Source organism: Equus asinus, chromosome X (assembly GCF_041296235.1).
Source record: "Equus asinus isolate D_3611 breed Donkey chromosome X, EquAss-T2T_v2, whole genome shotgun sequence".
Lineage (NCBI taxonomy): Eukaryota > Metazoa > Chordata > Mammalia > Perissodactyla > Equidae > Equus > Equus asinus.
The window spans coordinates 78,164,818-78,181,155 of NC_091820.1; positions in this window are offsets into that span (position 1 = coordinate 78,164,818).

A 16,338-nucleotide genomic window follows, 5' to 3' on the forward strand; every position below is an offset into this window, starting at 1 on the left:
TCTCAATAAAATGAAATAGATGGAAAGTACCTCAATATAATAAAGGCCATATATGACAAACTCACATCCAACACCATACTTAATGGGAAAAAACTAAAAGCCATTCCTCTGAGAGCAGGAAAAGGACAAAGGAGCTAAATCTTGCCACTCCTGTTTAACATAGTATTGGAGGTTTTGGACAAATAAATTAGGCAATAAAAATATAATAAAATAAATAAAAGGAGTCCAAGTTGGAAATGAAGAAATGAAACTCTTGCTGTGTGCAGGTGACATCATTCTACATATAGAAAACCCTAAAGAATCTATCAGAATACTAGTAGAAATAAACAATAAATGCAGCAAAGTTTCAGGGTCCAAATCAACATAAAAAAATCAATTTCATATCTATACACTAATAACGAACTAGCAGAAAGGGAAGTCAAGAATTTAATCACATTTAAAATCACAACACAAAAAATAAAATATCCAGGAATAAATTTAACCAAAGAGCTGAAAGACCTATATACTGAAAACAATAAGACATTATTGAAAGAAACTAAAGAAGATAGTTAAAATATCCGTATTATGTAAAGCAATCTACAGATTCAATGCAATCGCAGTAAGAATCCAATGACATTCTTCATGGAAATAGAATAAAGAATCTTAAACAAGGCTGGAGCCATCACAATCCTTGATTTCAAAATATAATATAAAGCCATAGTAATCAAAACAACATGGTGCTGGCACAAAAACAGACACACGGATCAGTGGAACAGAATTGAAACCACACATCTATGGACAGTTAATCTTTGATAAAGGAGTCAAGAACATACAGTGTTGATTGGAAAGTCTCTTCAATAAATGGCCTGGGAAAACTGGACAGCCACATGCAAAAGAATGAAAGTAGACCAATATGTTGCACCATACACAAAAATTGACTAAAAAATGGATTAAAGACTTGAATGTAAGACCTGAAACCATAAAACTACCAGAAGAAAATATAGGAAGTACCCTCTTTGGCACTGCTCTTAGCAGCATATTTTTGAGTGCCCTTTCTACTCAGGCAAAGGAAACAGAAGAAAAAAGAAACAAATGGGTCTATATAAGACTAAAAAGCTTATGCAAGGCAAAGGAAACCATCAGCAAAATGGAAAGACAGCCAATCAAGTGGGAGAAAATATTTGCAAATCACATAGCCAACAAGGGGTTAATTTCTAAAATATGTAAAGAACTCATACAACTCAACAACAAGGACACAAGTAACCTGATCGAAAAATGGGCAGAGTATATGAGCAGACATTTTTCCAAAGAAGATAGACAGATGGCCAAGAGGCACATGAAAAGATGTTCAACATCACTAATTATTAGGGAAATACAAATCAAAACTACAATGAGTTTTCACCTTACACCTGTCAGAATGGCTGTAATCACCAAGACAAAAAATAACCCACCAAATTTTGGAGAGGATCTGGAGAAAAGAGAACCCTCATACAGTGCTGGTGGGAATTCAAACTGGTGCAGCCAATATGGAAAACAGAATGGGGATTCCTCAAAAGGTTAAAAATAGAAATACCATATGATCCAGCTATCCCACTACTGTGTATTTTCCCAAAGAATTTGAAATCAACAATTCAAAGAGATTTATTCACTCCTGTCTTCATTGAGCCATTATTCACAATAGCCAATATGTAGAAGCAACTCGTGTACCCTGCTATCAAGGAATGGATGAAGATGTGGTATGCATATACAATGTAATACTACTCAACCATAAAACAAGAGAAAATCATCCCATTTGTAACAACATGGATGGACTTTAAGGGTATGATGTTAAGCAAAATAAGCCAGATAGAGAAAGACAAACACTGCATGATTTCACTCATTATATGGAAGATAAGCAAACACATGGATAAAATGTACAGATTAGTGGTTACCAGAGGGTAAGGTGGTTGGGGGTGGGCAAAAGATTTAAAGGGGTACATATGTAGGGTCATGGACAAAAATTAAACTACTGGCAGATTCTCGTCAAGATGGCACTGTGAGCAGTCATTGAACTCGCCTCCTCCCACAAACACAACCAAGTTACAACAATTTTAGGAAGAATCACCCTGGATTGAAAACTGAAAACTGGATAAAAAGAACCCCCACAACAAGGGACAGTCCTGATGAAAGCAGAAGGGGCAGTAACTCTGGCCAGAGAGGAAAAAAGCCACCTTTGGGAACAGCAGAGTTTCTCAGCTGGCCAGGTGGGAGCCAACCTAAGGATATCCAGATAGCATCTCAAGACGCCTGAGAGTCTCCTGCTACTATACATCGGAAGGCGGACGAACTTCCCCTGGGAGGAGGTGGAAATAGTTGAAAACTCTCTGACCCCCAACCCCTAACCCACAGACAGCCTAGTTCCTACAGGTGGCTCTCTTCCAGCGGACTCCCCCATAGCATCGACACACACCAAGGGCGGGAGTGTGCACTCATCAGCAGAGCGATGGTGGAAATAGGTGACAACAGCCCTACTCAAGCCCCTCGCGACTACACCTAAGCCCAGGGGGAATCCCCAGGGTCCCGCACACATCGGCAGGGAAGACCTCTGCTCGCCATTAGCAGGGATGCCCCACCCAGAATCCAGAACAAAGGGAAGCTCCTGGTGGGCGGATTCCCCAGCACAGCACCAGAGTGCAAGCTGCTGCTGGGCCAACGGTCTCCGGTGCATGGGTCAGTGCAGAGGGTGCCTGGAATTCCCGTAAATGTGCTTGGGGACACGGTTGGAGCTCCAGCGCCCGGCTCTGTGGCCCGGGGGGAGGCTCTGGGGTCCCGCACCTCCCCGGCAGGGAAAGCCTCTGCTCACCATTTGTAGGGAGGCACCGCCCAGAATCCAGAACAAAGGGAAGCTCCCGGAGGGCAGATTCCCTGGCACTGCACCAGACTGCCAGCTGCTGCATGGTCCACCGTCTCCAGCGCAAGGGACTGTGCGGGGGGTACCCAGACTTCCCGTGGATGTGCTTGGGGACTGGGTGGAGCTCCAACACCAGGCTCTGCGGCCAGGGGGGAGGCTCCAGGGTCCCACACAGCCCCAGCAGGGAGGGCCGATGCTCGACATTGGCAGGGAGGCCCCGCCCAGCATTCGGAACACCAGGAAGCTCCCTAGAGCAGAATTCCCCACAAGGCAGCAGCTTAAAAGCCACTGCCAGGCCCACGGACTCTGGCCGTGTCCCAGACGAGGGAAGGGGCTCCCAGAGATCCCATGAGAGTGGAGTGGGGCAGAGTGGAGCTCCAGAGAAACAGCTACATAGCCCAGGGGGAACTCCAGGTTCCTACAGCAGCCTCAGTGAAAGCCTCTGCACAGCACTAGTGGAGAGGTCCCGACTGGCAATCGCAAGGCGGGAAGGCCCTGGGGCAAAAGTAGCACAGCTAGGTGAGCTAAGGAGAGACTGCAGAAGATACCCATAGCTCTGCTGGGACCTATAGTGGACAAGTGTGATTTTGTGGGCTCTGTTAGGGACAAAGCGGCGATTATAGGTGATTCTGCTCCTGGCTGCTGGGAAAGCCCACAACACCACTGCAGACCATGAGGAGGGAGTGCGTCTAAGTGGGCTGCAACAGTAGGCACCAGCAGCCTGAGGCCCCCTTGTGATTGCCCCACAACCGATGGGGGACCCCACAGGACCACTATGACTACCAGGAGGGGTCCAGGTCCAGTCAGTAACTGCTGACAGGTAACTGCACTGTTTGGTGCAGTCTAAACAGCTGCCCCCCGCCCCACACCAGTCACAACAAGTGGAAGCAGCGACTAAATTCTTTCTCTATGCAGAGGCACAAATCCACGCCATCAAGCAGTATGAAAAAATATATTAAATCTGTAGAACAGAAGGAAAATGATAAGCATCCAGAAAACAATCCCAAAGACAATGAAATCTATAACCTAAATGACGATTTCAAAACTGCAATTATTAAAAACCTCAACGAGTTAGAAGAGAATTCAGATAGACAACTCAATGAGTTCAGGAGCTATGTCACAAAAGAGCTTGACACCATAAAGAAGAACCAATTAGAAATACTGGAGATGAAGAACACAATGGAGGAGATGAAGAAAAATCTGGACTCTCTGAACAGTAGGGTGGATAACGTGGAGGACAGAATTAGCAATTTGGAGGATAGGAATATAGAAATGCTGCAGGCAGTGGAGGAGAAAGAACTAAGACTAAAAAGAAATGAAGAAACTCTCCGAGAATTATCTGAGTCAATTAGGAGATGCAACATAAGGATTATAGGTATACCAGAGGGAGAAGAGAAGGAGAAGGGGGCAGAAGGCCTTTTCAAAGAAATAATAGCTGAGAACTTTCCAAACTTGGGAAGAGAGATGGAACTTCATGTCACAGAAGCCAATAGATCTCCAAACTTTATTAACGCAAGAACACCAACCCCAAGGCATATAGTAGTGAAACTAGCAAAAGTCAACAACAAAGAGAAAATACTAAGGGCAGCCAGGCAGAAGAAAATATCTTACAAATGGAACCCCATAAGGCTATCAGCAGATTTCTCAGGAGAGAACTTACAGGCTAGAAGAGACTGGAATGAAATATTCAAAACTCTGAAGGACAAAAACCTGCAGCCAAGAATACTCTACCCAGTGAAAATATCCTTCAAATACGATGGAGAAATAAAAGCTTTCCCAGATAAAGAAAAGTTAAGGGAGTTCATCACCACAAAATCTCCTCTTCAAGAATAGCTGAGGAAGAAACTCATTCCTGAAAAATCAAAAAAAGGAAAGGGGTTACAAAATCCAGAACAAAGGAGATAAACATAAGGACAATAACACAAAGTAATAGCTCTCAATCAGGACAAAATGCAAAAAGAACTGGGAAACAAGTGATAAAATTGCAACAGTAGGCCCCCACGTTTCAATAATCACTCTAAACGTGAATGGATTGAACTCTCCAATCAAAAGGCACAGAGTGGCAGGATGGATCAAACAACAAGATCCAACAATATGCTGCCTCCAGGAAACACACCTCAGCCCCAAAGACAAACACAGACTGAGAGTGAAGGGATGGACGACAATACTGCAAGCTAATAATGAACAAAAGAAAGCAGGTGTTGCCATACTTATATCAGACAAAGTAGACTTCAAAGCAAAACAGATAAAGAAAGACAAAGAGGGGCAGTATATAATGATAAAAGGGACGCTCCACCAAGATGACATAACAGTCATAAATATATATGCACCTAACACTGGTGCACCAAAACTCGTGAAGAAACTGTTAACAAAACTAAAAGGAGACATCAACAGTAATACAATAATAGTAGAGGACCTCAACACACCATTAACACCAAGTGACAGATCATCCAGACGGACAATCAACAAGGAAATTATAGAATTAAATGAAAAATTAGATCAGATGGACCTGATGGATATATATAGGACACTTCATCCAAAAAGAGCAGGTTACACCTTGTTCTCAAGTGCGCATGGAACATTCTCAAGGATAGACCATATCTTGGGAAACAAAGCAAGCATCAATAAGCTCAAGAGGGTTGAAATAATATCAAGCATCTTTTCTGATCATAATGCTATCAAACTAGAAATCAACTACAAGAATAAAGCTGGGAAAGGGCCAAAAATGTGGAGACTAAACAACATGCTACTGAACAAACAATGGATTATTAAAGAAATTAAAGAAGAAATCAAATACTATGGGGAGACAAATGAAAATGAAAACACACCATACCAAATGATTTGGGATGCAGCAAAGGCAGTCCTAAGAGGAAAATTCATTGCAATACAGGCTCACCTCAGTAAGCAAGAAAAATCTTACATAAACAACCTCAAACGGCACCTAACAGAATTAGAAAAAGAAGAACAAACAAAGCCCAAAGTCAGTAGAAGGAGGGAAATGATAAGAATTAGAGCAGAAATAAATGATATTGAAATGAAAAAGACAGTAGAAAGGATCAATGAAAGAAAGAGTTGGTTCTTCGAAAAAATTAAGAAAATCGACAAACCCTTAGCCAGACTCACTAAAAAAAAAAGAGAGAAGTCTGAAATAAACAAAATTAGAAACGAGAGAGGAGAAATCACAACAGATACTGAAGAAATACAAAGGATCATAAGAGAATACTATGAAAAACTATATGCCAACAAATTGAACAACCTAGACGAAATGGATAAATTCCTAGACTCATACAACATCCCCAAGCTGAATCAGGAAGAAATAGAGAATCTGAATAGACCAATCACAAGTAAAGAAATAGAAACAGTAATCAAAAACCTCCCAAAAATAAGAGTCCAGGACCAGATGGCTTCTCTGGAGAATTCTACCAAACATTCAAAGAAGATTTAATACCTATGCTTCTCAAACTGTTCCAGAAAATAGACGAAGATGGAGCACTCCCTAATACATTCTATGAAGCCAACATCACCCTCATCTCCAAACCCGACAAGGACAACACAAAGAAGGAAAACTACAGGCCAATATCACTGATGAACATAGATGCAAAAATCCTCAACAAAATTTTGGCAAACCGAATACAGCAATATATCAAAAAGATTATATACCATGATCAAGTGGGACTTACACGAGGGACACAGGGATGGTTCAACATCCGAAAGTCAATCAACGTGATTCACTACATTAACAAAATGAGAAACAAAAACCACATGATCATCTCAATAGATGCAGAGAAACCATTCGACAAGATCCAACATCCATTTATGATAAAAATCCTCAATAAAATAGGTATAGAAGGAAAGTACCTCAACATAATAAAGGCCATATATGAAAAACCCACAGCCAACATCATACTCAAAGGACAAAAACTGAAACCCATCCCTCTCAGCACAGGAACAAGACAAGGGTGCCCACTTTCACCACTCTTATTCAACATAGTACTGGATGTTTTGGCCAGAGCTATTTGGCAGGAAAAAGAAATAAAAGGAATCCAAATAGGCAACGAAGAAGTAAAACTCTCGCTGTTTGCAGACGACATGATCTTATATATAGAAAACCCCAAAGAATCCATACAAAAACTATTAGAAACAATCAACAAGTACAGCAAAGTTGCAGGGTATAAAATCAACATACATAAATCAGTAGCATTTCTATATGCTAACAAAGAGCTAACAGAAAAAGAGCTCAAGAACTCGATCCCATTCACGATCACAACAAAAAGAATAAAATACCTTGGGATAAATTTAACCAAGGAAGTGAAAGATCTATACAACGAAAACTACAAGACCTTCTGAAAGAAATCGATGACGACATAAAGAGATGGAAAGACATTCCATGCACATGGATTGGAAGAATAAACATAGTTAAAATGTCCATACTACCTAAAGCAATCTACAGATTCAACGCTATCCCAATCAGAATTCCAATGTCATTCTTTACAGAAATTGAACAAAGAATCCAAAAATTCATATGGGGCAACAAAAGACCCCAAATTGCTAAAGCAATCCTGAGAAAGAAGAACAAAGCTGGAGGCATCACAATCCCTGACTTCAAAACATACTACAAAGCCACAGTAATCAAAACAGCATGGTACTGGTACAAAAACAGATGCACAGATCAATGGAACAGAATTGAAAGCCCAGAAATAAAACCACACATCTATGGACAGCTAATCTTTGACAAAGGAGCTGAGGGCCTACAATGGAGGAAAGAAAGTCTCTTCAACAAATGGTGCTGGGAAAACTGAACAGCCACATGTAAAAGAATGAAAATCAACCATTCTTTTTCACCATTTACTAAAATAAACTCAGAATGGATCAAAGACCTACAGATTAGGCCTGAAACAATAAGTCTTCTAGAAGAGAATATCGGCAGCACACTCTTTGACATCAGCTTCAAAAGAATGTTTTCAGACACCATACCCCCTCACATGAGGGAAACAATAGAAAGAATAAACAAATGGGACTTCATCAGACTAAAGAGCTTCTTCAAGGCAAGGGAAAACAGGATTGAAACAAAAAAACAGCCCACTAATTGGGAAAAAATATTCACAAGTTATTTATCTGACAAAGGCTTAATCTCCATAATATACAAAGAACTCACACAACTCAACAATAAAAAATCAAATAACCCAATTACAAAATGGGCAGGGGACATGAACAGACATTTCTCCAAAGAAGATATATGGATGACCAATAGACACATGAAAAGATGCTCATCATCACTAATCATCAGAGAAATGCAAATGAAAACTACACTAAGATATCACCTTACACCTGTTAGAATGGGAAAAATATCCAAAACCAAGATTGACAAACGATGGAGAGGCTGTGGAGAAAAGGGAACCCTCATACACTGTTGGTGGGAATGCAAACTTGTGCAGCCACTATGGAAAACAGTACGGAGATTCCTCAAAAAGTTAAGAATAGAAATGCCTTGTGACCCAGCCATCCCACTACTGGGTATATATCCTAAGAACCTGAAATCAGCAATTTCAGAAGCTCCATGCACCCCTATCTTCATTGCAGCATTATTCACAATAGCCAAGTCATGGAATGAACCCAAGTGCCCAGCTACTGATGATTGGATAAAGAAGATGTGGTATATATATATATAGTGGAATACTACTCAGCCATAAAAAAGGACAAAGTTGTCCCATTCACAACAACATGGATAGACCTTGAAAGTATTATGTTGATTGAAATGAGCCAGACAGAGAAAGACGAACTGTGTATGACTCCACTCATATGTGGTAGTTAACATATGGACAAAGAGAACTGATCGGTGGTTGCCAGGGGAAAGGGGTGTGGGGGGAGGGCACTAGGGGTGAAGTGGTATACCTACAACATGACTAATAATAATGTACAACTGTAATTTCACAAGGATGTTAACTTTTATAACCTTAATAAAAAAATAAAATAAAACATATTGCACATTATTAATGATGTGGTAATGAAATAGAATGAAAAGTTTACTGTCAAGTACAGAAATTACCTTAAATTTTGACAGGCAAAAATCTCAAATACAATAGAGCAGCTCGTTCATATAAAGAATGATAAAATTAGGACTAAAATTCACCAATCCTTATAAAACCAGTGAGTATCTTGATTTTGAAAACTGCAACTAATATTCTAAACGTTAGTCTCCTTCACATTCTCAGGAACTATGCTTAGAATATTCAATAATTAAACACTGGTAAATCTGTAGGCCAAAAAGAATTCTAGTAAAAACTGTCTTCCATGCTTGATATTCCCTTTTTTACTTCATTTGAGTGCAATTTCTTTATGGTGCTTGTAGTCAGACGTCCAGAGGTTTCCCTGTTCTGCATCTGTCTGCTTTTCTGCCAGAACTTCCGGACAGTTTTCTCCTTCTTACAGTCTTTCTAGTCTTGTGTTCAATTTCCTCTGGGACCTGTGCTTTGTGGAGAAATGTTTAACTAAATCTGAATAGGAGATAACAGTTTAATAGTTATTTCTAGCCTCTAGGCTTTTGTATTTTCCTTCCCTCCTTTTGCAAGTGATTTAAAACTGCCATCACTTTGATAAAAATATAGATTGCTTAACTGTTAATGCATATTCATGGCTTACCTTTTTTCTCTGGTGTTGACGTTCTATAGAGATAAAATACCATCAAGAATATCTAATGTGCTTGATAAAATTAAAGTAAAATTATGCTGTAAAATTTAGAAAAGTTACCTGTGCCAAAAGTAAGGCATTAATTGACTCAAAGAGAAAAATGAAGTGCTATTTCATATTCTGATTTCTTCACATGAGATCATTTTGGATTAGTGGAAAAATAGGAATCTCCTAACTCTTAACTGCCCCCCCAAATGCACATATCCAGCATATAACTCTATACATTCTATTGCTTTTATCAATGTAGTAAAATTAATTATGTTTCATTGAAAATAAAATATTTTAAGGCTCTCTAAGAAAATGTTGTATTACTCTTCTCTGGGATATATGATGAGAGAGAAGGAATCCACTCTATATGTAGCCAGTAATGTGTCATATTAAATGCATCTAAGATGCATAAATCCTGAACAGCTGCTTAGATATCTGTTGCTGACCTTACAAGGTTTTCAAGTAATATATCTATAGGTGATACTCCAGACAAATGAAGCATGAAATTCAGGCCCAATTCCATGTGGTCCACTATCCTAGTGAGCTAACCTTGATGCCCAAGGACTCAACCTATTCTGTTGGCAGAAATACTATCAGAGGATCATGTAAAGCCTTCAGATATTCGTGGTGGCTCTCTTTTCTTCACTTCCTTAATTTGTTAATATTTAAAATGGAAAAAGATTTACTAGAGGGTAATTGAAAAGAGAGATGAGATGACCAAATTATGACTCCTTTGTTCCTCATGTAAAACCCTCCACATAGTATTACAATATATCTTTTCATGTTTCATTTGCCTTTGACATATGTCGTACACTTTGTCCTTTGAAATGACTTGAGAGAGGAGGGGATCATTGAGCTCTCCTAGAAGTTGGAGTATTTTGTCTGTATGTAGTATTAACAAATATGGTAAATAAATAGTTAATACGTAGTACTAAAATATGATAAATAAATATTTAGTACTAATAAATTTGATAAACAGTTAAACAAAAAAGAAAAAAATATATATAAATTATTCTACTGAATGAAAATCATCAATTTCTCTTTGATCACTAGTATTTATGAATAATATCCAAAATTTCAAACATATATTTATAATTCTAAAAAGAAGTTTTTGAACTTCTCACCATCTTTCTAAATTTAAGAAACTAGATTAATATATCTGCAAATCATACTTCAAAGTTATTGTTAGACTAAAATTCTTGAATTTTTTTTAAATTGAGGAATAAATAACATACCATGACATTCACCTTTTTTATTGCAGCAAAAAAATTTAACAAAACATCTACCTTTTTAACAAATTTTTACGTGCATATTGCAATATTGTTAACCATAGGCATGATGTTGTACAGCAGATCTCTAGAATTTATTCACCTTGCATAACTGAAACTTTATACCTGTTGAATAGCAACTCCTCATTTCCTCTCTCCCCCCGGCCCCTGGCAACTACCATTTTACTCTCTGCTTAGGAGTTTGACTATTTTAGATACTTCATGCCGGTGGAATCATGTACTACTTGTTCTCCTGTGACTAGCTTATTTCACTTATAATCCTCTTAAAGTGCACAATTGAATAATCGATAGTATGTTCACAATATTGTGCACTATCACTACTATCTAATTGCAGAAAATTTTCATCACACTCGAAAAACAAATGCTGTGGTATTAGCAGCTATATTCCCTCTCCTCTTCCTCCAACCCTCTTTTAAGAACTCAGTATGCACTGAAAAATATATACAAGAAAAAGGAAATTCATTGTAAATCAAGGTATTACCTAGCATAAGAACTTTTTTCTAAATAAGCACAAGTAACTTTGAATGGCTCTACATGTAACTCTTTGTAAGATCATGGTTGCTATAAGTAAGACCCACACAATAACAACTACCTATCAACTGAGAGTGAGTGAAAAATTATGCCAATTTCATAGGCAACACAGAGATGCCATGCAAAGCTCGTGCTAAAGATCCAGGATTTTTAAAGTCTCATTCACAAGAGTTTATCAATGGAGATCTTATGGAAAAGGCAGACTGAAGAAACTTTAGTAGAGTTGCCCTGTAACTTGCTCCTCCTCCAACATTGTCATTCAAAGAATTTCAGAGTTAGTTACTGATAGCTAAAATGAATTACTCTGATATCAAATGCAGTTTAAAGTCTTTGCGTATTAAAGAATGTCTATACTTGCTTCATGGAAAGGAATAAGGCTTCCAAACATTAAATTCTTAGTTTCAAAAGCCTCAACCAAGAAACGATTTTGGGAATGAAGAAGCTGTGAAAAAATACTGCTTTTGAGAGTATTTCTACCCTTTCAGAATCGATTTTCAGTTCCTAAAATTAAAATAAATAATTGAAAATAATAAGTCCAATATTTTACTGTTAGTCATAATCTTCACGACTGTAGCTGGGCCTCTTAAGGAATAATATATTCCATGATAACATTAAATTAGTCAAATCATTCAATTTCACTTCATTTTATGGGGCTTCTATTTTTTTAATAAAAATAGATGAAACACTTTTTGAAAAAAGAACCTTCATAATAATCGCATTTAAAACAATTTCTATTTAGCTGTCTCAGTGTTTTTTAGCTGAACATATTCATAAAATGATGCTTGGGTAATTTCTAAGTGATGAAAATGTATTGCATTGTTTTAGTTCTTTATTATAACCATATATCATTTTTTGCATAACAATTTAAATGATTGGGCTTTTTGCTAATAATAGTTATAGGTACACATAGTTTTAAAATTCAAGAGGTTCACCAAGCATTTTAAGAAAAACAACAGTTTCCACATGCACATCTCTATTTCCTACTACTCATGGCACCTATTTGTCATACTTTGGCTATATAATAAAATACATTTAAACACCATATTTATATTACTACCACTTTGTGTTTCATATGTAGGACTTAGCTATTAACTAATTACAGAAGATGAAGATTCAGCTGACTTTTACACCACCCTCCCCCAACCCTGTCAAACTACAGATACATATACTTCCTTTCTCCATCATATTTCTATTGTAATTTTGGTTGAATAGGTACTCAATATATTTATATTCCTATAGTTATATTGGTGTTATTAACAGCTGGTAAGTAAAGTATACTAAGATTAATTTTCCATTGCTAACTAATTTGTTTTTAATAAATCTATTCTCTGATTTCCTTTATATATTGTAAATTTTGGACTTTTCAAGTTCTATTGTTTTCTCTTCATCCTAAATAATGAAATCTCAGTGTTTAGTTTTTAAAAGTACAAGTCTTCCTAACTTCTGGTAAAAGAATTCTCAGAAACTTAAGAAAAAAAAAATTATGACCTCTTTCTGTACAGTTGCAGAAATGCTGATACCCTATAGGATCACTATACTAGTAGGGGAAAAAGTATGTATTGAATAAATGTAAAAAGATCACACAGAAAAACACTTACTGATGTGAAGACTCACATCAAAATATATAATCATTTTTATTTTTTGATACTAAAACTATTTCTTAAAAAAATCTTCTTGGAAACCCTCCAAATTTGTTACAGTACCTTGGAAATGTGAGCCATAGCCTTTATAAGATGCAACTTTGGTTGTCTGACATAATAATAATAATGTTCTGGTAATATTAGTTTCTGAAAAACATTAATTTGCATGGCAGACAAATTATTATGAACTTGCTTATCCAAAAGCATTTTTATTTTACTCTTACCTTTGACTACTAATTTGGATGAATACAAAAACCAAATCTGGAAGTCATTTGCTTTCAGATCTTGAAGGCATCACTGGACTGTCTTCTACCTTCCAGTTTTGTGTTAAAAAATCTGAAATCATTTTGATTCCTGCTAAAAATATACATTGCCATATTTTTCCTCTTCCTTGTCTTTACAGAAGTTTACAAGATGTCCTTTTCCCTAGTGTTCTAAAACTTTACAATAATTTATATTGCTGCAATAATTGCTATACTGATACTCTATTAGCTGAGTACTCCATAAACATCTTCTACCTGCAAATTTATAGCCTTCAGTTCAGGAAACGTTCTGTGAATTATTTCTTCCACTTAGCTTTTGTTGTTGTTATTGTTCTGTCGTTCTTGTTATTTCCTGGAACTTGGACTGAAACTCTAATTTTATGACCTTTCTTTTATTTCTCATTTCTTTATTTTATTGTTTCTTTCCTGAGAAATTTCTATAATTTTAACATTTAAAAAATTCTCAAGAGTTCCTTTTAGGCCTCTGAGTGTTCCTTTCATTTTTGCATCCTGTTCTTACTTTATGGATACAATCTTGCCTTGCATCTTCTGGGATATGAATGAAAAGTTTTGTTTTTTTAATTTGTGAAAGAGCCAAGTAGTCTTTTTCACAGCTAAACTCTTTTTCTCCTCAATTCCTCTTCTCTATTTTGGTCTTTGTGTTTTCTTCTTGTTTAAAATATATATATATAGTTGACATATAACGCTGTCTGTGTTTAAGGTGTGCAATGTGTTGATTTGGTACATTTATATACTGCAATATGATTACCACTGTATGTTTAGCTAACACCTCTTTAACATCACATAATTAGCATTTCTTTTTTGTGATGAAAACAATTAAGATCTAGTCTCTTAGCAACTCTGAAGTTTATAGTACAGTATCGTTGACTATAGTCACCATGCTGTGCATTAGATCTCCAGAAATTATTTATCTACTAGTTGCAAGTTTTGCCCTTAAACAACATCTCCCCAATTTCTGCAACCCCCTGGTAATCACAATTCTACTCTCTGTTTCTACAAGTTTGGCTTTTTTATTTAACACGTATAAGTGATACCATACAGTATTTTTCTTTCACATCTGAGGATTTCTTCACAAATCTTGTAGTGCCTGGCTATCTACTCTTCTTTAAGAATGATGCAAAAAGTAAATACAAAATTAGCATACAAAAATCAAGAGCATTCACACACACAAACAATAACTAACTAGAAAGAAATGATGAAGGACTAGACATCATTTCTCAAAGCAAAATATATCAGAAAATAACTAGGCATAAACTTAAGAAGAAATGTACAAAACCTATATGTGTAAAACTATGAAATGTTCCTTAATAACACAAAAGTAGTACTGAATGTTTGTAAAGACATATTTGTTTTTCTCAAGAATCAATCTAGTAACTTTATAAGTTTATAAATATAATGCAATCCCAAGCAAAACGCTAATTTTTAATGCTAGAGACAATGATTGTAAAGTTCATTTAAAAGAATAAGTAAGTAGAAATAATGAGGAAAATTCTATAAAAGAAGAGCTAAGAGGAAGTAGATTGTAAGACTAGATATTAAAACACTGATAAAAATGATAGAGGTAAAATATCATGTATTATTGCAATACAAATGTGAATGCATAGCAAAAGCCAGAAATACACCTCAGCATACATGAAAATTTAGTCACTATAAAAGTGAAATCTCAAGTAAGTGAAGAAAAAGATTGTCTTTTAATAAGTCACGTTGGGGCAATTGGGTAGTCATATGATAAAATTAGATCCATTCCTGACACCATACATCACAAAAAGTTCCAAAACATCAGAGAACAAAAGTCAGCATGCCTGAAACCACACAAGTCTGGAAAAACATATAGATCCCTTTATAACCCGAGAATATGAATATATTTTCTGAATTTAAAATCCAGAATAATAAGAGAAGAGATGGATAAATTCAACTAAAACATTTTTATTTTTTTATTTTATTTATTTTTTATTTTTTAAATTTCAGTAACATTGGGTTATACCATAATATTAGCTTTCGGATGTACATCATAATATATTTCGAATTCTGTGTAGATTACATCATGTTCACCGTCTGAAAACTAGTTATAGTCCATCCCCTCACATGTCAGCCTAATCACCCCTTTTGCCCTCCTCCCCTTCCCCTATGGTAACCACCAATCCATTCTCCATTGCTATGTATTTCTTTGTCATTGTTTTTATCTTCTACTTATGAGTGAGAATCATACTGTATTTGACTTTTTCCCTCTGACTAATTTGACTGAGCATAATACCCTCAAGGACCACCCATATTGTCACAAATGACCGGATTTCAACATTTCTTATGGCTGAGTAGTATTCCATTGTGTATAAATACCACATCCTCTTTATCGATTCATCCCTTCTTGGGCACCTAGGTTGCTTCCAAGTCCTGGCTATTGTGTATAATGCTGCAATGAACATAGGGGTGCAAGTATCTTTATGCCTTTGCGTTTTCAACTTCTTTGCATAAATACCCAGCAGTGGGATAGCTGGATATACAAAGAACTCACACAGCTCAACAACAAATAAACTAACAACCCAATTAAAAAATGGGCAAAAGATCTGATCAGATGTTTCTCCAAAGAAGATGTATGGATGTCCAACAGGCATATGAAAATACGCTCAACATCATTAGCTATCAAAGAAATGCAAATCAAAACTACAATGAGATATCACCTCACTCCAGTCAGAATGGCTATAATTAACAAGACAGGAAACACCAAGTGTTGGAGAGGATGTGGAGAGAAGGGAACCCCTGTACACTGCTGGTGGGAGTGCAAACTGGTGGAACCACTATGGAAAGCAGTATGGAGATTCCTCAGAAAATTAAGAATAGATCTACCATAAAACATTTTTAAATGTGCATAAAAGAACTATAAGCAAAGTATAAAGACACAAGAAACACCAAAAAATATTTGCAACTTAAATTACAGAAAAAGGACTAATTATAACATAAATGTGTGTGTATGTATATATACATATATATGTATGTGTATATATATACCGTGAAAACCTCCAACAACTTGATGGAAGAACAAGTACAAAAAT